This window comes from Macaca nemestrina, chromosome 11 (assembly GCF_043159975.1).
Source record: "Macaca nemestrina isolate mMacNem1 chromosome 11, mMacNem.hap1, whole genome shotgun sequence".
In the NCBI taxonomy this organism is placed as follows: Eukaryota; Metazoa; Chordata; class Mammalia; order Primates; family Cercopithecidae; genus Macaca; species Macaca nemestrina.
In genome coordinates, this window is record NC_092135.1 from 110563516 (window position 1) to 110586774 (window position 23259).

Genomic DNA, 23259 nt, shown 5'->3' on the forward strand with positions numbered 1-23259 from the left:
CAATAACTTTTTGTAACTTGAAACCAAATACATCTTTCCAAATATGAATATTTAAATTGACAGAGGCAAGTTTTTCTGAAGTTTGTATAGAAAATAGGTTTTACAGTAAATAGTGAAATGACTCTTATCTGGATTATTGTCACTGAAAGTCATGCACTGAAAGAGCAAAGAGAAGCTTTCAATGATTATTACTATTTGATTTATAAGAACTAATTTTCCTATACTGTTCCACATGACATGTGAGGAGAAACATTATCCATCAGTAAATCAAAATAATCTGTTGGTATAACAATCGTTATGTATATTTGATAATCTTGGCCAATTTTCAATTATTATCATTAGCATTTGAATGAGAAAAGACATTTGAAGCAAAATTCCTATTTAGAGCACAATTAATCAGTAAGGTCATCCATCTTCATCTATAACATGAAAGGATGAACATAATCTCTGAAACCACCTGGGGATCCTTAAAAATCTGTAATTCTTGTCTCTAAGCAACTGCTATCTGCTCTGCATTCCTGGGTCTCCCAGGGAATCTGCTTTTATTGAGTCTTCACAATGACTTAGGTTTACAAACAAAAAATCTAGTTGGAACGAGTAACACTTATGAACAATTACTGAGTAAAATGCAACATTGTTCAGCCTATAAATACTGCTGCCCTTATGATGTAATGAGTCAAATTCTTAAGTGGGCTGCTGTATACCAGGCATTCCTAAAGCTATATGTGTATGGGTTTTGAGAAATCTGACCTTAAAATGAAAAAAAAAAAAAAAACAGATTTGGGAATGTGTATTATAATTATGAGACAGCCCTTCAGCATGTATCCCCCTTTAGAAACTCTTTAACACAGGACTTAAAAAATCTAGAGAACGGGCGTGGTGGCTTATGCCTGTAATTCCAGCACTTTGGGAGGCCGAGGCGGTTGGATCATGAGGTCAGGAGTTCAAGACCAGCCTGGCCAAGATGGTGAAACCCCGTCTCTACTAAAAATACAAAACAATTAGCTGGGCGTGGTGGCACATGCCTGTAATCCCAGCTACTCCAGAGAGTGAGGCAGAGAATTGCTTAAACCTAGAGGGGCTGAGGTTGCAGTGAGCCGAGATCGCGCCACTGCACTCCAGCCTGGGCAACAGATCTAGACTCCGTCTCAAAAAAAAAAAAAAAAATATCTAGAAAGAGAGAGAAAAGAGTATTTCTTAAACTTGAGCCATTATGATTTTTTGCTTACATTTTTAACTATCAGAGAACAAGAAGTACCAGAAACGATACTTCTAACACCTGGTCACAGGCAGACACATACCTGTGAACCTTCTCCAACCAAAGCCATTGTGCTTGTTTTTGTTTACTAATGAGGATGGGACTGAATGATTGGATGTCTGAGCCCCATTGCTTCAATCCAACACCAAATAAGCCAACAGAAAGATAATAAAATGTTGTACAGCTTCTTCAACTGGTTACAAAGCAGAAATATTGTGGTGTTAATTTTTTTTTATTTTCTTTTTAGTTGACAAATAATAAATATATGTATTTATGGAGTACAATGTGATCTTTCGATACATGTATGCATTTGTGGAATGATGGAATCAGGCTAATTAACATATCCATCACCTCACACACTTATCATTTCCTTATAGTGAGAATATTAAAAATCCACACTTTTATAGTATTTTGAAATCTACAATACATTATTCACTACAGTCACCATGCTGTACAGATCACCAGAACTCATTCCTAATGTCTAACTAATCTTTGTACCTTTGACCAACATCTCTTTCACCATGCACTATCCTCCCCTCCACTCTGCTTCTGGTTACCGCTATTCTATTCTCTACTTCTCTAAGAGTTTGACTTTTTTAGATTCCACACAGAAGTGAGATCATGTGATATTTGTCTTTCTGTGCCTGGCTTATTTCACCTAGCATAATGTCCTCTAGATTCATCCATGTTGTCACAAATGACAGAATTTCTTTCATTTCTAAGGCCATATAATATTCTATCATGTACATACACTACTTGTAAAAAATCCACTCACCTGTCGATGAGCACTTCAGTTGCTTCCATATCTTGGCTATTTTGAATAATGCTGCAATGGAAAAGGGAGGATAGTGGAAGGGATCTTTAAAGATCCAAATAAAAATATGTCAAACCTAAAACTCTTGTTAGGCAAATTTGCTATGCTTGTACATGTGAGAGCAAACTATCTGTTCTAGCATACCGAGAATCTATGTGCGGTAGCTTCATAAACTCGTCGAAGCTGCTGCCTGGGGAGTAAAATAATCTTCTAAAGAAGCACAGGAAAGGAATTTAAAACATTTAAATCTTTTTGGCAATACATTTCAATCATTTTCTTTGATTCACCGAATTGTGGAGATATTAATATAAATTTAATATTTGTTCTTGACTTTTCGGAAAAGCTTGTGGTAAAGTAAGACTAGAAGAAAATTGCCTTAATATGATTAGCAATGATCATTCCCAATAGTAATAAAGTTACACTAATTAATATTTAGTATTAAATAATGGCATTAAATTATTAAAGAATAAGAGAAGCATATCAGATATTACAACAATATTTTTGTGGCAATAAAATTATTTTGAGGACTCTAAACAATATAATAAGAAAAGAAAAAACCCAAAAGGAATATTTTATAAAGGATGGTACAAAACTATTATTGTTTTGGACATATTTTTTATTGAGAAATTCCAAAAATGAACTGAAGACCTTTCCGAAGCAATAAGAAAGTCTAATAAGATATTCGAAATCAATTAATCAACATACAAAATCCCATACATATGTGTGTGCATGTAAATGTTTTCCTAATATCAGTAATAACAAGTTAAAATACAGGATTAAAAAGTTGCTGTCGCAGTAGCAATGAATCAGCAATATACGAAGCCTGGGAATGAATAAGCAATCTGAAAGGGTCTATAGGAAGAACACTAGGCCGGGCGCGGTGGCTCACGCCTGTAATCCCGGCACTTTGGGAGGCCGAGGCGGGCGGATCACGAGGTCAGGAGATTGAGACCATCCTGGCTAACACGGTGAAACCCCGTCCCAACTAAAAATACAAAAAACTAGCCAGGCGTGGTGGCAGGCGCCTGTAGTCCCAGCTACTCTGGAGGCTGAGGCAGGAAAACGGCGTGAACCTGGGGGGCGGAGCTTGCAGTGAGCCGAGATCGCGCCACCGCACTCCAGACTGGGCGACAGAGCGAGACTCCGTCTCAAAAAAAAAAAAAAAAGAGAAGAACACTAAAGCTTTGCTAACAGTTGAAAAGAAGACATCATTAAATTACAATAGCATTATTCAGAGATTTGTCCAAATATATTACATCATTTTAAAATAGTTATTAAAAGCAGCAATAGCACAATAATGTAAAAATACGACAATAAAACAAAGTGGAGAGTCAAAAACTATGCGGAAAGGACAAATCATTGAATATTACATATGCTTACAGGACATGGAATATTCATATGAAAAAGATTTAAAGTTTTACCTTTCAACATAATAAATTCCACAAAGATTCAAAGTTAAAAAGTTTTAAATCTTTAAAATAATAGAATAAGACATATACTGTTTTTGCCATTCTAGGAATTAAATTTTTTTTCTAATCATGACACTAAAGTGAGAAATCATAAAGTAGAGAAATAACAGATTTTAAAAAATAAGACTTTTAAGACTTCCCTATGACAAAAGACCCTGTGTGTGAAGAAAGAAAAAAAAGTTAAACTAGGAAAAATGGCATTTATGGGTATAAAGCATTATACTTTTCAAATATAAATTCTTCTTACAAATAAATAAAATTGATTTTATTGAGTAAGGTGTTTAGATGCTTTTGTACTTTATATACTTTAAAATATTTTAATATTTAAAAAGAGTAAATTTCTTAAGATCCAGGGATTTTGTGAGGGCTAGATGCTGAAAGAAAGAACATTTATCAACAGGGCAGAAAACAGAGGATTGGGCTTTGTGGTGTTAATCTTTATCTTCACTCCTCAACTCTTTACTGCCTCCACTTGTCCTTAATTGTCCACTTGTCTCACTCTTCTACCTTCTGAAATGGCCACTACATGAATTAAGATGCATATTATTGCAGTCATTATTTTAATTGAAACATAATCATATTTTAAGTTAAAAAGTAGTTATTGTCTATATAGCCTATGCTGTGCTATGGTAAGAGCGAATCGTGAAACCTTAGCCTCTTTACATATAAAGGATTATTTTTTACTCAAGTAGAGTTGCTAAGGGGCTGACAATGCTTGCTGACAGCTCTCTTCCAAGCAGACATAGCTACATCTTATGACTCTGCCATCTCATATGTTTCCTTCTGAAGTTGCTGTCTCATGATAAGAAAGCTGTGAGCAGCACTGTGGCTTTTAACTGTCTCAGTACAGATGCAACACTGCACTTCTGCTCATAGATCGTTTGCCAGAACTACTCACAAAACTGAAAGAGAGTCTGAGAAAGGTAAAGGACATCGCCCGTTGGATGAATTTTCCACTGTTGAAAAATTTAAATTTATATATTTTTTCATAATCCATTGAATCTCACAAACATTTTTGTGTTTCTGAAACAACACACTGTTAAAAATACAAACTAACCTAAGACAACTTTCCTTTCTTGAAAGGATTTAATTGCTGTTATTTTAATGTGCATATAGTCATAACGGGATCCAGTCATGATAAATCCAGTCCTCACTGGTATTGAAAATTCTTGGTTTTCTACAGCTTATGAATTCCAAAACTTACCTGGATAAGGTTCTACCCAGAAGCAGAGAAATGGGAGGGTACAGAGGCAACGACTCCACAACTTGAAGCCAAAATAAAAACTAAAAGTATTTACAACAAATTTCCCTGTGCTTTGATTAAAAACAATATCTGGGAGTTTAAAAATTAAAATATTATTATTATGTGGAGTCAAAGGATGTTTAATCAAACAAGAGCAAGAGATATTTTGGATCTTTTATTGTTTTACAATTTTTGTTTTGGAAAACATAATAAATGCTAGTTTTAGAAAATGCAGTAAATACAGATTGATAAGGGAAATAAATAAAAATGTAACTAGTGTCATCACCCAAAGATGACGTCTGTAAACATTTGTTTGGTGTAGCTGACATAATTCACTGAAATAGGCAAACAAACTATATTTCCACAAACTATATTCCACAAACTATATTCTAACCTGTCCCCAAATATATATCTTTCTGTTAATGAATAATACTTACAGTATTGTTTTCAACATAATTCCATTGTATGGACTATCATCATATATTTAACCATGACCTCAGGTCCTTAGATATTAAGGATATGAAATGGATATTTGCCTTTTGGCTATCATCCATCAACTCTGTCTTCTTTTTGTAACAGATCACATATTGCCTTTTGTAGAATTTCTTCTCCCCCAAGTTTTATAAGCTTATTGAGATTATAAATGAAGAGTCCTGCCCATACAACCTCTGAATTAGAGAGGTTTTTTTTTTTTTTAACATTTTTAGTATCACAATAGGAAAACAGAATAAAATATCTTACTGTAGTGCGTTTATTCTAGCAGCTGTAGGGCCTTGATAAGACTGAGTTGTTTTGCTATTCAACTCCCAGTGATACCTTGTTTCTCTTTCTGTGCCAGGTTCATTAGCCTTATTGTCAATGCTGTAAACCTCTCAATATCTTTCAAATATATTTATTTCCTGCTTAATGTAGTCAGGATTGGTTTATTTGAAGCATAATCAAAGAACTTGAACTAATGGGAGCTGATATTATAGACAGTGCTAGTATGATCATTCTTGTAACTAAATCTTTGCACAAATTATACTATCAGATATATTCCTAGCATTAGAATTGCTGAGTCAAACACATGCATATTTGAAGACTTTGATATAATCTGCTAATGTGTTTTTTTTGGTAATATTATACCTACCAACCATATCTGGAAGCCCTCATTTCCACTCAACTATGCCAATGCTATATATTAACATATTTTAATTATTTTTTAAAATTTGAGATGAATGATGTGCTTACATTCCATTTGATTACTAATAAAGTTGGACGTTTTTTCATATTCTTATTGGTATTTTTAAAATGTCATTTTTATATAATTTTTGATTTTTTTGATGTATGTGTTTTACTGATTTCTCACATATGTTGTAAACATTTTCTCAGCTTTTAAATGTATATACACATAAATATACATAACAGACTATGCAACTTAAAGTTTATGTATTTGAATCAATCATCTTTGATTTTCCTTATGTATTCTATCATATTTTGAAAGACCATTTTCAAATCATGGTTGAATAAGTGTCAATCATTTTTCTTTTTCAAGTCCTACACATTATAATTTTGATGAAAACTAAATGTTAACCTTTTGCCAATGATGGTGGTGAATTCCTGCACTTGCCTATGTATCGTGGACCATGTGACTTACAATACTTTCTTACAGTAAGATTTCTCTGCTACCCACAGGTTATCAAGTGATCATTGTATTTAAGACCCATATCTTATGAATTATGTATTATTACTGATTGCTAAAGTTCAAAGAAGTTAATTAACAAAGCTAGCAAGTGGTACAGTAGGCATGCAAATCTGATCTTTTGACAGTAAGTTCAGTGCAAAGCACTTCTTAATAAATGTGAAATATTCTGCAGATTATTTAAGCTCTCTGGGCCTTGGTTTTTTCACTTGAAATTTGGAGTAATAACTGTAACCTACACGAGTCAAGTTTTATGAGAGATAGCAATGTAACAAAGTGGTTAAAAGCAAGGCCTCCTTATCCTGGTTGCCTGGGTGTGAATCCTGGTTCTGGTACCTACTGGTATGAATTCGTCCATATTCTTAATCTCCCTTTGCTTCATTTTTTTAATATATAAAATGAGCATGATAATAACATACCTACCTCATAGAGTTGCTATGAGGTGTAAATGAGTTATTATCTGTGACACATGTAGAAGCATATCTGGCAAAGGGAAAGTGCAAGATCAGTATGTTTTCCGCTCACTCATATATAGCACTAAGAACATGACCTGACACTTAATAAGTACTCACCAAATATAAATAATGCCGCCTCAGATGATTTCCTACATCAAAGCCACTGCCATTTCAAGAACCGCAAACTGAAAATCCTATACACGATGTTAGGTTAAATTAACATGCTTTGTGATTTTCCTCCAAGATTTCTCTTTTTCTTGTAGTTTATTTAGGAAAAAATTAGGGAGAGAGGAAGATTGATGAAGGAAGAAAGCGAGAAAGAAAGAAAGGAAGGGAGGGAGGGAAAGATCAGTTGACCCTTTCCTCACCGATCAAAGGAACGCATAAGCAAACATCATCAACTTAGTTTCAGAGACACACCTCATAAGGGCAATGTGCTTCCTGACCTGTTTCCAATTCCTATCTCTTGCCCTTACCTGCACATTGTTGGAAGTTATCTTCACTCCTGTCACTCAAGTCCCCATGAAATAGATTTAAGTTTCAAGAACAGAGAGCAAGTACCGGGTAGTATTTCCTTGTTATTTTATATAACAAGGGTATATAACTGGGTAGTGTATCCTTGTTATTGTTATATTGTGCCTCTTAAAATAAAGAAATAGCTTCTTTTCTTATCCTCTTCAAAATCCCAGTGAGAATATTTCATTTTAATGTCTCGAAATTACACTGAATAAAAAAACTTTTGGTATTCTTTCCAAGATCCTAAATCTATTTTTAACATGCAGCTACTACCTTTTATGATATCATTTTATATATTTTAAATGGTTATTGTGGTCTTGACTATTTGTCAAACCCACTATATACTGACAAAGCCCAAGTGTTCCTTATAATACTTGTCTCACAAAAGACTTTTTACAAACACAAGTTTTCTCTTAAATCTCCTTTAATTTTTCCCCATAAAACTATTGATTCAGTTACCACATTTAACCATGGCAGTACCATAAACAGTCCATCATGTGGGTGATGCTCACTGAATCATGGCTTTAAGGGCCATAGCTAGTAGGACAGTGACTATAATAATCGATCTCTTGTTCCAAAGTCTACAATCTATAACACCAAACTGCAAAGGGAATGAGAAGTATTAGTGCTCAGATGTTCTTAAGTTTCACTCAGCACAGGACATAGAAAGAGATTCAATAGTCAACAACCATTATTGTAAATTGAATCTACCAGGAACCCAGAGAGGCAGTGGGTATTCATGGTGCTATAAGGGAAACACTAAGAAATATAACATATCTTCTACTTCCAAAGTAGATTGCAATTCTGTAGTGGGATAAGCAAGTGACTCAAGATAGACTATGATAAATATCCTAAGGGAGAAACTAATAAGTTAATTAAGAGTTCAAAGGAGGAAGTGAGTACATCTGTTGAAGGCAAAAAGAGCAGGATTTATCAACAGCATGAACCTTGGATGATATTGGCTCCAGACTTAACTATGATCCTTCAATTTTATATGAGGACTGGAAATCAGGATTTTTATGGAGAATATCCTTTGCTAATGTTGGAAATTTGTCTTTAAAAATCAACATGTAGTCAAATATATGGGCTGAATCTGGCCCAGTAACCATCAATGTACCCTGTGTGGGACAGAGACTATATCTGGAAGTACCATAAGAAGCAGTAACACAGGATTTGGGATCAGACTGGAAAGTTTTCCTGCATTTAGGATATTATCCTTAATAGAGTAGGAAATGGGAACCACTGAGGGGTTGTTAGAGGCATGAAATGCAACTACTAAAACAATGCTTAAGAAAGTTGAAATTAACAGCAGTATGTAAATTGGATTGGAAGGCTGAATTGAAAGGAAAGAAGTCAATTTGGAAGCTGTTGTAATAGACCAACAGGAATACAATCCAGGGTGACAGAAGCAGCAATGGAGAGAAGACACAGGGATAGTTGCTAGAATGTACAAATATATGCAAAGCTGTTAGCATCCTGTTCATGTTAATCCTTTCTTCCTAACACAATGCAATTCCATTGGAAAATTCATTTTGTTTTTGAAAGGGAGTGTAGCCTCTGGAGCACTTTGGGAGACCAAGGCAGGCAGATTGCCTCAACTCAGGAGTTCACGACCAGCCTGGGCAACACAGTGAAACCCTGTCTGTACTAAAATACAAAAAAGTAGCTGGGCATGGCTGCATGCGCCTGTAGTCCCAGCTACTCTGGAGGCTGAGGCAGGAGAATTACTTGAACCCGGGAGGCAGAGGTTGCAGTGAGTTAAGATTGTGTCACTGCACTCCAGCCTGGGTGACAGACTGAGACTCTTGTCTAAAAAAAAAAAAAAAAGAAAGGAAAAGAAAGGAAGGAAGGAAGGAAGGAAGGAAGGAAGGAAGGAAGGAAGGAAGGAAGGAAGGAAGGAGAAAGAAAGAGAAAGAAAGAAAGAAAGAAAGAAAGAAAGAAAGAAAGAAAGAAAGAAAGAAAGAAAGAAAGAAAGAAAGAAAGAAAGAAAGAAAGAAAAGGAAGAAAAGAAAGAAAGAAAGAAAATCTGGAACCTGGCTGTCCAGATTCTAATTTTGATTTCCCCTCTTACCAAATGTGTAACTTGTGGAAATTAATCAAACTTCTCTATTTTCTGTATCTCAATTTTCCTAGCTTAAAATGGGGTTAGGGTAGTCCTTATAGAGTTGTTAGGATTACCTAACTTTCTCTTTCTGTTTCTGTACATGTATGAAACTGTTCTCTGACACAAAGTAAGCATTATGATAAGCGGTCACCTATTTAAAATAATATAAACCATTGGAGTAGATAATCACTTTTTATGTATATAGCATCTACCTACTGACTTCATTTACCAATCCTATTCACCTCCTTCTTTAAAATTGTCCCATAAAATGTAAGACTTCAAATTATATTGTGCCACATGTTTGTAATATATGAGAGGTACAATTTCAAGGAAAAGAGGATTTCCACCAACCCCTTGGTGATAATTACTTTTTCTTCATTGCCTTTGTAAGTTTGAAGCTAACTTTCAGCCACAACATAGGCTGATAGAGAAATACAGATTTTTTTCCTAAATATGCAGGTACACACATACTACAAATATACTATAGATAAAATATGGCTACTGTTCTAAATTCTAAGCTCTTTTATTCATTTTATTGATTCTATAATACTAAGTAGAGTGTGTATTCATAAACATCACTTAATATGTTAATGTTTTCATTATATTGAAATAAATTTCTCCTATTTGAAGTTCCCCTTTCTAAGATTTTTGAAAAAAAGGAACTTGACTCAGTGGTATGGGAAAGAGTGGGACAAGAAGGCTTTATTCTCTTACCTAGTTCCTTTTATTACCCTTTAAATCAGAGGCATCTAACTCCCTCCTCCCTCAAGGTACCCTGAACCCATGCCTAAGGTGAGGTAGTTGTTTGCTACGTAACCATTGCCTCAAGGGGGATTTACAACTCAAAGTATTCAGATCCTACTTGATTTTTTTCATGTGTGACAGATCTTGCTCTGTTGTCCAGGCTGGAGGGCAGTGGTGCAATCTTGACTCACTGCAACCTCAACTTCCAAGGGATTCTCCTGCCTCAGCCTCCCGGTAGCTGGGATTGCAGGCACACGCCACCATGTCTGGCTAATTTTTATATTTTTAGTAGAGACAAGGTTTCACCCTGTTGGCCAGCTGGTCTTGAACTCCTGAACTCCAGAGCCCTTCCCGCCTCAGCCTCCCAAATTGCTGGGATTACAGGCATGAGTCACCACACCTGGGACTACTGGCTTTTTTTTTTGTTTAACTTAAATCAACATTTATTCAGTGTTGTCTATATTCAAGAGAGCCAGGCATCCTGGGCAGACAGAAGGGTAAATTAGACCCCGGCATTTTGTACTGTACCATTAACAAGACAATTCTAGAAAATCTTAGGAACAAATGTTAAGTGTTGCAATTGTCAAATTTAGCTATAGAAAATGATAACTCCAATATGTCTTTTGAATTGAGTTAAGGAGATAAAATGGCTGCAAAAGAGAACTTAAAGTTGAAGAAACAACTAACTCGTTAGTCTCTCAACAGAGATTTTACTTATGTTGATTTCTATATGAAAGTTAATACACTTGCCAAAAAACACAACTTTTGCTTTGACATAATTGTTGAGTTGCTTGGACAGAAACCAACCAACAAATCAACTAACAGGTTCAGCTGCTTACTCAGCCACTCCTGGTTCAAATAAACCTGATGCATCTTTTGTGAAACTTGATTCATCTTGGCATTGATATCTGGAGTATCCCTTATCTCCCAACATATCATATGAACTTTTTGGGTTCTGTCTTTGTGTTGAATTAGGTATTCTCTTCATATCCTCATTATTTAAATTTGCTATCTTGCCTTCAAAAATACACATTTAACAATTCTAATCTAATAGTAATGAGTGATCTAGAAGGAAAGTCTTCCCATTTTATTATAGAAAATTTCTGGGGTTCTTTTTGGAGATAGGGTCTCACTATGTTACCCAGGCTGGTCATGAACTCCTGGCTTCCAGGGATCCTCCCACCTCCAGCTCCCAAAATGCCAGGATTACAGATGAGTGCCACCACATCTGGCCTAGAAAAGGGTTTTTATTGTATAATCTTTTCACTACTTTTCATTGAAATTACTGGACCCTTAAACTGTGAAGTTATATCTCTTTTAAGAAAGTGATAGTTTTTTAACGTGTATATTACAAAAAAAATTTAGGGATCAAAAAATGTTGCAATTGTTATTTTAAAGTAGGTGGTTGCCTTTTGAATCTTTTAGTTTTGCAAAATTTTCTCTTCTTGATGTTGTAGGTGCCTATGGTGCACAGAGCACAAAGCATTGAGTAACACTGAGTAGTATAATACAGACAATACAGTATAAAGAAGGAGAAATGAAAAGAAATAACTGGGGGAAAACAATAGTAGCAGCTAATGAAATAACTATGTGGTTTATAAGACAGATAATTTGGGGAAGGAATGATAACATGGTTTTGGAGGAATAAACAAGTTACCCGAGAAAGCACAAATCTCTCTACTTAACAACTAGAAGAGTGTTCACTAGACTACAAATTAAATTTCTTGGGGGAAAAATGATAACCGATCTCCCATTAAACATCAATAAATTAGCCTAAGTTTAAAAATGATAAAGCTCAGTTACTTTTATATTCTGTTTCAGGAAATTAAATAGGAAAATAATTTTCTCATGAATGAGAGCTATTCTTTCCTTCGAGGTTTATATGTATTGTCATTAGATAATTCTGAATAAATTAAAACAAAAATAGCAAAATAACATGGAAATAATTCTGGACTTTGAGACTAAAGATTTTGGTTCTCTTGCTGGATCTCTGCCTAGTATTGGGTGATTTTCGTCTTATGACTTAACTTCGTCAGCTTCAGTTTCTCCTACTATACCAAATGGGAGAAATAAAAATGTAAAAGATAAAAAATGGAGCCAACTGATACCTTTGTATTCCCAGCAGCTAACAGAATGCCAGAAACATAAACGATGTTTAATAAATATATTAAAAAATAAATTTATAAAATGGGCATAAAATCACTTTGCAGCATCGGTATAAAGATCAAACGAAAGCAAGGAGATGCAACGATTTTTAAATCTGAAACATTTTATATGTAAATAAAGATATAAACACATAAAATATTTCAATATTCTCTCATGACTAACAAAATGTATTTTATACTGCACAAAGTTTCGTAAATAGCTTTATTTATTCTTTAAATATATTCTCAGTACGTATATTTAATGTTATATATACATATACATTATTCAATTTATCTAAGCTTTCATGTCCTCACCTGTAAAGTAAGGCCTTGTGTTAATTATCTTCAATAACCTATTCTAGTTGTATCTTTTATGGACAATGTGATACAATATTTTATATAAATATGAAATGATTTAGTACATAAATAGATCAAATATTAGGTAAATTAGAACTTTGTTTCATATAAATAGTATTTTTAAGTAGACATAAAGGTTGCATAACTATTTTTTATCTCATGGAATACTTGGTTTGTTATAATATAGAAACAAAAATTACAATAAACCTATCAAAACTCAAAATTCTAAAAACTATCAACATTTACGCAAAAAACATTAAAAAACTATACAAAGCCAAAATTTCAAGATATCTATCAAAAACTTTATTAATCATTGACAATGAGATAAAAAATAGTCTGATTTGCTTTTGAAAGTGAATAAATCGTGTTTGACAAAAACTGAGCATACGTTTTGGGAAATAATGGGAAACAGAATTGGTGGGGAAAATAGGATATAAGAATTCCTTGAAAAATTGTAAACAGAGGAATAACATATCAGCATGCAGCGAGACCACAGTTAAGGGGAACAGCTAGGAAGGAGTTGCAGTCATTAATGTGGCACTCGTGGGGACTTAAAAGGGGTATTATAAGAGATCAATTCCTGCAGATATAACTCATACATGATCCCTCATTTCTCTCTAATCAACCTAAAAACATGTCTATTCTTATCTTCCTTCAGATCCAGTGACATAATTTTGCAGGCACTAGATGTCACTGTTCTACTTAAGCAAAATAAAATCTAGTCATTCTCAAGTCATAATTGCATCTACCTGTATGTAAATCTGAGTCTGCTTTGTTTCAGATAATTTCATAAATCACTAGGGATTTGTACCTACTGCAGTCCGAAGAAGAACCAGTTCTGTAGTTATCTGACAATTTCTAAAGTCTTTTTTTTGAAAAGAACAAGTAAAACAAAAAATTTAATTCTACAGAAAAATGAGAACAAAATAAAACTAGAATCACGTCTTCAGAATTTGTCTATAACCTATTTGTCTTGTTAAACTATCTATATTGAACAATGTATAATTTTTTATTTTTATCTGTCCAGCATCCATAGTTGCACCTTTGAACTCTATTTTGAAATTCCCAATTGGGGCTAATCAGGAAAATGCCATATTGTTAGTTTCATGCTAAAAAATCCTAAGGGACTAACCTGTCTTCTCTCTGCCTGCTGAGTTAAGTTTGCTCAACTGAACACTCTTTGGGACTTTGAATCTTGATTGAATGGTGCAAGGACATAGGACTGTTGGAGGTGGAGGTGGTTTTTTTTTTTTTTTTTTTTTAGGAGCCAGGTGGGGTGCTAGGCTGGTCAGACTGACTGTTCTTGCTAGGGGACTCTCACCATACTTGTGGCTGATTGGTTTAGAGCCCCCTTGATTCCCAGATGTTTCTACACCTGGGCCTAAGCTTCTTGTTGAGTCTATGACCCATCCACCCTAACACCACCACAACCCCAACACACACGATAGCCTTACAATAAATCTCCTTTTCCTTATGGTAGCCAGGTCAGATTTTGTTGCTTGCAACTACACAAAACAAAACAAAAACATAAATCCACATCTTAAAAAACAATACATGTACTTTGTGATATAAAATTATCAGCTTTGCCTTGTCAAGCTCACACTTGTTGAACTTCTAGGGTTGGGGGAAGCATAAAGGAATAGGTTCTCAAGAAAGAAGTTTACAAAATATATACCTGGTCATGTAAGACCTTGATTCTAAACTCTAGCAGATGTTTTTTCCTAGAATTATCCAGGCAGTTAATTATCCCGAATCTCTAAGATTCTAGTTTTTGGACACCAGTCTTTGTACATCCTACTTGGCATCACCTTGGGAGATCTGAAGGAAATGAAAAAGAAAACAACAGTATTGTCAAGTATTGTGAAAATTACTGATAATAGAGGCAGCTGTCAGAGGATCCATGGAAACTGCAGGACATAGGCTGGAATTTTACAACTGACACAGGGCCCAGCAGCATGGAAAGAAAACTGACTTGGGTGCAGCTTCCTGTCAGAATTCTAGCTGTTACGATTGTTTGTGAGAGGTAATCTGGTGTGGTAGGAAGGTAACGGACTTTGGCCACAGGCACACCAGGTTTCTATTCCCAACTCAGCTAGTTGTTAGTCATACTAACTTAAACAATGTACTAGTTCTCTGATTCCCAATTTTCTTTTCTTGAAAATAATGCCATTTCTCAAGGAATTGAGAGGTACATGGAAATGGTGTTTCATTCCCTCTTCTCTATCTCTTCCCCTACCTTTGCTCACTCCAAGGAACCTGGTCTGGAGATGTCAGATGCGGGTAAGCCAAACAGGTGACTGATAGTGAAAGGATTGTGAAAAGGAATCACATGTGCAGCACTCTGAGACAGTCCTGGGATTACAGTACTAACTTTTAGAGCCTGAGAGAATCTTACTGATCTCATACATTTGAGGAAGGAACCAAAGCGGAGAATTTTAGGGTATTTTCCAACCTAATTAATAACCAGAAGCATGTATTTAACAAGGGCCTTATTTCACACAAATTTCCAGTCCATTTTTATATTACTAAAAACTATGATCTGAAAATGCGATCTATTAAAAAGATACTTTTGACATAATGACCCGTTCCGAGAGCATTTGCATTTTAAAGTACTGACAGGCAGATGAATATAGAATATTATTTGCGTGGTGTTTTTTTACACAGGGGGCATCCCTAGCTATCTTCAAATAACATAATGCAGGTGTCCAGCTATCTGAACAGGTGTAACAACTGGAGTTTGCAGAGACTGCCAAGGCAGAAATATCTGAAGGTTCATTTCTTTTCTTTTCTGTATTTTTTCAATTTTGAAAATTAGAAAATATAGAAAAGTAAAAAGAAGAAAATAAGTCTTTTAAATTTGACCAACTAGAAATAAACTGTTAAATTATTGCTTCATCTTGTCCTCCCAGTTTTTCTTGTTTTCTCTCTCTCTCTATCTCTCTCTTTTATTTTTTATTTTTTTTATTTTTTTGAGACACGGTCTTGCTCTGTCACCCAGGCTGGAGTGCAGTAGCTCAACCTCGGCTCACTGCAACCTCCACCTCCAGGGTTCAAGCAATTCTCCTGCCTCAGCCTGCAGAGTAGCTGGGATTACAAGCATGTACCACCCTGCTCAGCTAATTTTTGTATTTTTAATAGAGACCAGGTTTCACCATGTTGGCGAAGCTGGTCTCAAACTCCTGGCCTAAAGTAATCCACCTGCCTCGGCCTCCCAAAGTGCTGGGATTACAGATGTGGGCTATCACGCCCAGCTGTTTTCTCTCTCTCTCGCCCTCTCTATGAATATTTCACAAAAATGTGATTGTGCAATGCATATGTTTCATAACCCTTCATACTTAGGCCAGATTCAAGGCAAGGTTAATTTGAAGTGAATGTATTTCCTAGTTTATAAAGTAACTTCTGGTACATTCACTCATTTATAGTTTGTAACCATAGGTCTTTGAGAGGGAAGGCAGCAAATTATATATATTTTTATAAAAGGGTGGAGTTACATCAATAAGTGCAAGTCCCTCCTTCTATCCAAAAGGATCATTATAGAGAAAAAAATACTAGGACAATGGAGAGTGATTCTTTACACTTTATATGAAAAAGTAAAATGTTCCTCCCAATAAATATTGTTTTCACAAGGAAAAAAACTTACATTATGTCAGATAAAAGGTGACAAGTAGGGAAACAGAATGTATAATGCCATGGAGCCCTGATGTCTCACTATGTTGCACAAACGTGGCATTAAATTTCTGTAGTAAAGTAATCTTAATAGTTCCAAAAAGGCAAAGAAATTTTTGATCTTCTGTGCATATTAGTTTAGAAATGTAAAGGGTAAATAAAAGAGAAAGAGTGAAATTCAAAAATACCCGAATACACTTTAGATGCTAAAATAATGTGTCTGTTTGATTACAGAAGTTAATTAGTCTTCAGTGTTGCCTTTTTAAAATTTTTCTTAAAGTGTATATATTCAATAAAGCCAGCAGCCACATTTGTCTGGTATACTGGTGTATCTTGAATGCCTACACCTTAGAATGTCTCTAGTACTTAGCACTTTCCTGCAAAAAAGGAGCTGCTTAAATATGTTTAACAAATATATTCAACTCATCATATTTCCACAAATTAAGAAGAATAGAAGTAACTCAAATAGTCCATATTCCAAAACTAGCATATTTATGACACTAATATTAATTTTTTAAAATTATGCATCAATGAATGAATGTACTCTTACAATATTTTTAGAAATCCCACTTTCTACAATGCATTATGCTGTGTGCAAACGAAAACCAGACACTGTTCCTGCCTTCATAGAGCAGAATCACCAATTAAAAATGTGTCTGATGTTCTGAGAAATATACCTTTGAAAGTAAACAATGAAGCTATTTAGAAAAGACTCAGCTTTTAACATTGGCAGGCCAATTTCTCATTCTGCTTCCCATTAATGGGCCCTTCCCTGATTTTAACTTCATGCTGGGACTTCATGACTGTGCTGTTGGGATTCTCAATACATAATAGATTTAAATTTACGTTAAAGAAATGGATCCAGAACTTCAAGGGAAATCTGGTTGGAACCACGTATGCTAAGTGAGATTCTACATCTATGATAAGGAAAAGGTGGATAAAGTACTGGGTGGATGGGGTAGAGACACCCATGATAGTAACAAGCGTAAAGAAGGAAGATCAAAGGTTATAAAACAAATATTACTTATCTGATAATTTACCTATAGTTTTCCCTACTGGTCAATGTAGTTTGGCTGACAAAGAAATGAGATAAAATACACAGGTTTCTTAATTTTCACACAATGCCTAATAGGAAAAATCTTAAAGAGATATTTGTTGTATTTCCAAGTGTGTTATATCATAAAATCTTATTGAAACACTTTTAATATCTATGGCCAGGAATCATTTTGAAATGATCGGGAACTCTATACTATTTCTCTCATTCCATCAAATGAAAGCTCTTCTTTTCTGTTTTTATGTGCCCTATCATTTATTATACTGTATTGGAGAACAAACAGAACCTCTAGCCTTTTTTGATTAATGGTATAAGGACTAACAACTGAATGAGGAAAATCATTTATTAATTGCTATAGATAGCAAGCTTAGTATAGATTTTCCAGTACAGTAGCTTGTCCTAACTCTGCCCACAAGGAGGAGAAAGCCTCAGAAGGAAGCTGATAGAATATTTGCAGAAAAAAAAGATCAATGTTAACAATATTATGGCATTCCTCAGCACACTGTGGCACAAAGGTCATATAGATTCTCAGCCAAGGCAGAATATCTCAAAAATTTCTTGAAAGGGCAAGGCCAATACTTATTTTAAAAATTAAGTATAAGGTAATGCTGAAGACTTTTATATGTTCTGCCAGTGTGTGTATTTGTGTGCCTCTGTAAGGTTGAATATAGCTGAAGAATTGGTTTTGTTTTCTCAGGTACCTCGTTTAACCTTTTTAAAAGACAGTAGCCACAGAATCCCGCAAAATCCAATTTTCTGTCCATGTTTCTAAAAGCTCCTGATGTTTATGACAAATTTATTGGAAAGGATAGAAATGTATTATTGTACTTTCCATGCACAAAACTCAAATCATTAGAAAAGGATTTAGTTAAAAGAGGCCACAAAAAGTTCTATTGGGAATTGAAGTTTGGCCTTGGAATGGATGAGGGATAAGGAATACAATTTTGACATCTTCTCATTCACAAGCTACACTTATAATTAACATTTAAAAGCTTCTAATTAAAAATAAAAATACAATGATTAATCATCTAAATTGACTGTGGTGAGGGGAAGGAATACAAATGCTTATGCTTCTTTTGGGGATTACATCATACACATTTTCTCATGTAAAGCTGTAGCCCTTAGATTTTCAATTGTTCTTCCATCCTCTACCTTTCAACCAATGATATCAAAGACAGCAACACTGATCATCTGTGATGGATTTATTTTAGTGACTCTTCACTTAGCCCAAATTGCTTCTGCCCACCGTTGGAATTACAGATATGTTGCAGTGGGCCAAGACACTTGGTTATAAAAACAATTCCATCTCAAAGCCCACAAAAGAATGGTCAGGAATACAGCAGGGGAGAAGATAATGAAAAACAATGCTGGGTTCTTGAGGCTACACCTGCTACATTTTTCTATGGGAATCTAATCTTCCCATCCTATGTGAAATTCTTTATCTATAACTGTGTCCATGTTCATCCACATTGGGAAAATCCCTGAAAGACCATGTAAGATTGTCTGGTGAGCTACTATGTGAAGAATATAATTTATTTTAACTCAATGAAATGGACTTTATATTTCTTTCTTTCAAAACATGAAATGGAAGTACAGCTTCAAAGTTTTAAAACTGATCATGAAATAATTTTAGACAAGTGTTCTAAGAAGAAAGAAAGAAAAAACAGAACTAGTTGACATTTCCTGACTATAATCTTACTGCTTAATTTACATAGGCACTAGAGTACTAACCTATTGCACAAATTTACCTACAAAATTGTTCAATATGTGCACCCACATGGATGACTTCATGTTTCATAAACATGTTGAACACATCAAACATTCAAACAAATCCAGGAAATCTTGGAGTTTAAATACCATGTTGAGTTTTTTGACATAAACAAATATTGTTTATGAACAGCTGGTGAATGGTTATCATGAAGTACAGCAAAAGAAATATGTGGAAGGAATAAGCATTATCCTCATCTTTTTTCCAGAGCAGTCTAAAGAGCATAGTCCACCATTTGAACATAGCAAACAGTTAATTTATAAAGAAATGATTCATACATTCTATGTCAAAATTTGAAGAATAACCAGGAAGCTTCCTCAGCACTCTAAGTAGTCATTATTAACGATGATAATAGGTACCATTTAGTGAATACCTACGTCATAGAAAGTCCCAGGCACTTTACATACGTATTTGTCTCATTATCTTGGTAATTTTCACCCTACTCCCCTCTAAGAAAGTTACAATGAAATAGTTAATTTAATTTTTGATTTTCAGTGAGAGACCAACAGAAATTTTTTAAAAAATTGGTGATCTTGCCATGCCAATTGCTAATTAGTGTCATTCAGCTATGCCCATGTAGAAGCTCTGTACCACAGTAGAATAATAAAACTAGGTCATTGCAAACCATAAAGGGCCTTGTGGTAGATCAATCCCAAAGTAGCAAGGAATCTGAGACATCATCTAATACGATGCTTTCATTTTAAAGATCAGAAAACTAAAGCCCAAAAAGTTTGTTTGATTTGTCCAAAGTCAGACAGTGAGTCAATGGTGCAAATAAGATTATGTATTATAATTAATGCGTTAATTCAGAAACCAAGATAATTTTCAACGTTAACTTTTTCCCCAAAGGCTAAGACTAATTCAGTTTCTTTACAAAATAATTCATACCTTCAGAAATTATATTTTTTATTTGGTTGATGTTTATTCTGTGTGTGTGTGTGTTTTGTGTGTCACTAAAGATCAGAAGTGTCACCAATTGATTAGAAGGGTCACACATCAGAAAAGATTCTTCTTTCAGTTTTACTGATACTTTTGAATAGTTTAAATCTATTTCAATTCTCCTTGAAATCTACATGCATCAATCTGTATGCCAGAGACAAATGATACGCTCTTTCTTGCCTACATTATAGTGAGTTCATCAGCCGTAAAGGAATAGCAAGTGAGGTATGGTTTATTTCCTCTGCAGCCAAAAGGATAATTTTAAGGCTTATTAAAATTATAATTTCAGTTTAAATGGCTGAATGAGGATGGTGGCAGTTTTCCCAGATGGTTTCTTTTAGTATCATATTTGTTACCACAAAAACGTCATAAATTACCTGCTGAAATTTTCATCATAATTATGATGGTAAAAGAATAACAACTTTTTTTCAAGGAATACAAAAAAGCAATTAATTTTGCCAAATAATTAAAACAGCAAGGAAGTAATGTTTATTTATATTACAAGTAATTAAATGAAACTTAGATGATAAGCTAAATTGTTTGTTATACTGTCACCAGTGCAAGAGTTAAAGTGTAAACATCAAATTGTTAATGTAACTATTTCTTTAGAGTAAATCTTACAGGATAACATACATATTGAGTTTGAGATTTTTTTCAAAATAATTACATGATATTATTGGTAGTATGATGGTAAATTCTAGCATTGAATTATCTAAAGTAGTACCCAGTTCCATCAATAGTTTGAAGAGTTTTAAAAGTTAAAGAGCTGTTGCTTTCTACAGGGTCTGCATTGGCCTCCTCCTCAGGTGACTGGGCCCTGCGGCAATAGCGCCCTCTCGAGCCCTGAGGATTGGCCACCCTGAGCCTGCCTGGAGCAGGACTTTCTCCAGCGTGGTGTGGTGAAACACCAGCTGCTGTGAAGATATACCCTTAGATACGAACTGTCCGTTAATATGGTAAAAATACTTTTCGCGGAGGTGTGCCCAAGATGGCCAAATAGGAACAGCTCTAGCCTCCAGCTCCCAGCATGAGCAACACAGAAGAGGGGCAATTTCTGCATTTTCAACTGAGGTACTGGGCTCATCTCACTGGGGTGTGTTGGACAGTTGGCGCTGGTCCGCAGGTGCAGCCCGACCAGCAAGAGCTGAAGCAGGGTGAGGCATCAACTCACCTGGGAAGCTCAAGGGGGAAGCGAATTCCTTTTCCTAGCCAAAGGAAATTGAGACACACAACACCTGGAAAATCGGGTAACTCCCAACCTAATACTGTGCTTTACCAAGGGTCTTAGCAAATGGCACACCAGGAGATTATATCCCACACCTGGCCCATAGGGTCCCACGCCCACGGAGCCTCCCTCATTGCTAGCACAGCAGTCTGAGCTCTAACTGCAAGGCAGCAGCAAGGCTGGGGGAGGGGCGCACACCATTGCTGAGGTTTAAGTAGGTAAACAAAGCCGCCAGGAAGATAGAATTGGGTGGAGCCCACCACAGCTCAAGGAGGCCTGCCTGCCTCTGTAGAATCCTCCTCTAGGAACAGGGCATAGTTAAACAGAAAGCAGCAGAAACCTTGGCAGAGGTAAATGCCCCTGTCTGACAGCTTTGAAGAGAGCAGTGGATCTCCCAGCACAGAGGTTGAGATCTGAGAACAGACAGGCTGCCTGCTCAAGTGGGACCCTGACCCATGAGTAGCCTAACTGGGAGACATTCCCTACTAAGTGCAGACCAACACCTCACACCTCACACGGCGGGGTACACCTCTGAGACGAAGCTTCCAGAGCAAGAATCAGACAGCAACACTCACTGTTCTGCAATATTCTATCTTCTGAAGCCTCCGCTGCTGATACCCAGGCAAACAGGGTCTGGAGCAGACCTCAAGCAAACTCCAACAGAACTACAGCTGAGAGTCCTGACTCTTAGAAGGAAAACTAACAAACAGAAAGGACACCCACACCAAAACCCCATCAGTACGTCACCATCATCAAAGACCAAAGGCAGATAAAACCACAAAGATGGGGAAAAAGCAGTGCAGAAAAGCTGGAAATTCAACAAATCAGAGTGCATCTCCCCCGCCAAAGGAACCCAGTTCATTGCCAACAACGGAATAAAGCTGAATGGAGAATGACTTTGACGAGTTGAGAGAAGAAGGCTTCAGTCGATCAAACTTCTCAGAGCTAAAGGAGAAGCTATGTACCAGCGCAAAGAAACTAAAAACCTTGAAAAAAAATGGACGAATGGATAACTAGAATAATCAATGCAGAGAAGACCTTAAAAGAACTGACAGAGATGAAAACCATAACACGAGAACTATGTGACAAATGCACAAGCTTCAGTAACTGACTCGATCAACTGGAAGAAAGAGTATCAGCGATTGAAGATCAAATGAATGAAATGAAGCGAGAAGAGAAGTGTAGAGAAAAAAGAGTAAAAAGAAATGAACAAAGCCTCCAGGAAATATGGGATTATGTGAAAAGACCAAATCTACGTCTGAATGGTGTGCCTGAAAGTGACGGGGAAAATGGAACCAAGTTGGAAAACACTCTGCAGGATATCATCCAGGAGAACTTCCCCAACCTAGTAAGGCAAGCCAACATTCAAATTCAGGAAATACAGAGAACACCACAAAGATACTCCTCGAGAAGAGCAACTCCAAGACACATAATTGTCAGATTCACCAAAGTTGAAATGAAGGAAAAAATGTTAAGGGCAGCCAGAGAGAAAGGTTGGGTTACACACAAAGGAAAGCCCATCAGACTAACAGCAGATCTCTCGGCAGAAACTCTCCAAGCCAGAAGAGAGTGGGGGACAATATTCAACACTCTTAAAGAAAAGAATTTTCAACCCAGAATTTCATATCCAGCCAAACTAAGTTTCATAAGTGAAGGAGAAATAAAATCCTTTACAGACAAGCAAATGCTTAGAGATTTTGTCACCACCAGACCTGCTCTACAAGAGATCCTGAAGGAAGAACTAAACATGGAAAGAAACAACAGGTACCAGCCATTGCAAAAATATGTCAAAATGCAAAGTCCATTGATGCTAGGAAGAAAC

General features: G+C 35.7%; 1 protein-coding gene across 1 annotated transcript in view; it reads right to left on the reverse strand.

Moving 5' to 3' along the window:
* Positions 1 to 23259, reverse strand: part of LOC139357207 (uncharacterized) — a 302109-nt gene that overhangs the window by 5922 nt on the left and 272928 nt on the right. Inside the window, exon 5 of the mRNA XM_071073328.1 lies at positions 1302 to 2084. The gene's annotated coding sequence lies outside the window, so the exon portion shown is untranslated. The remainder of the gene's footprint in view (positions 1 to 1301; positions 2085 to 23259) is intronic.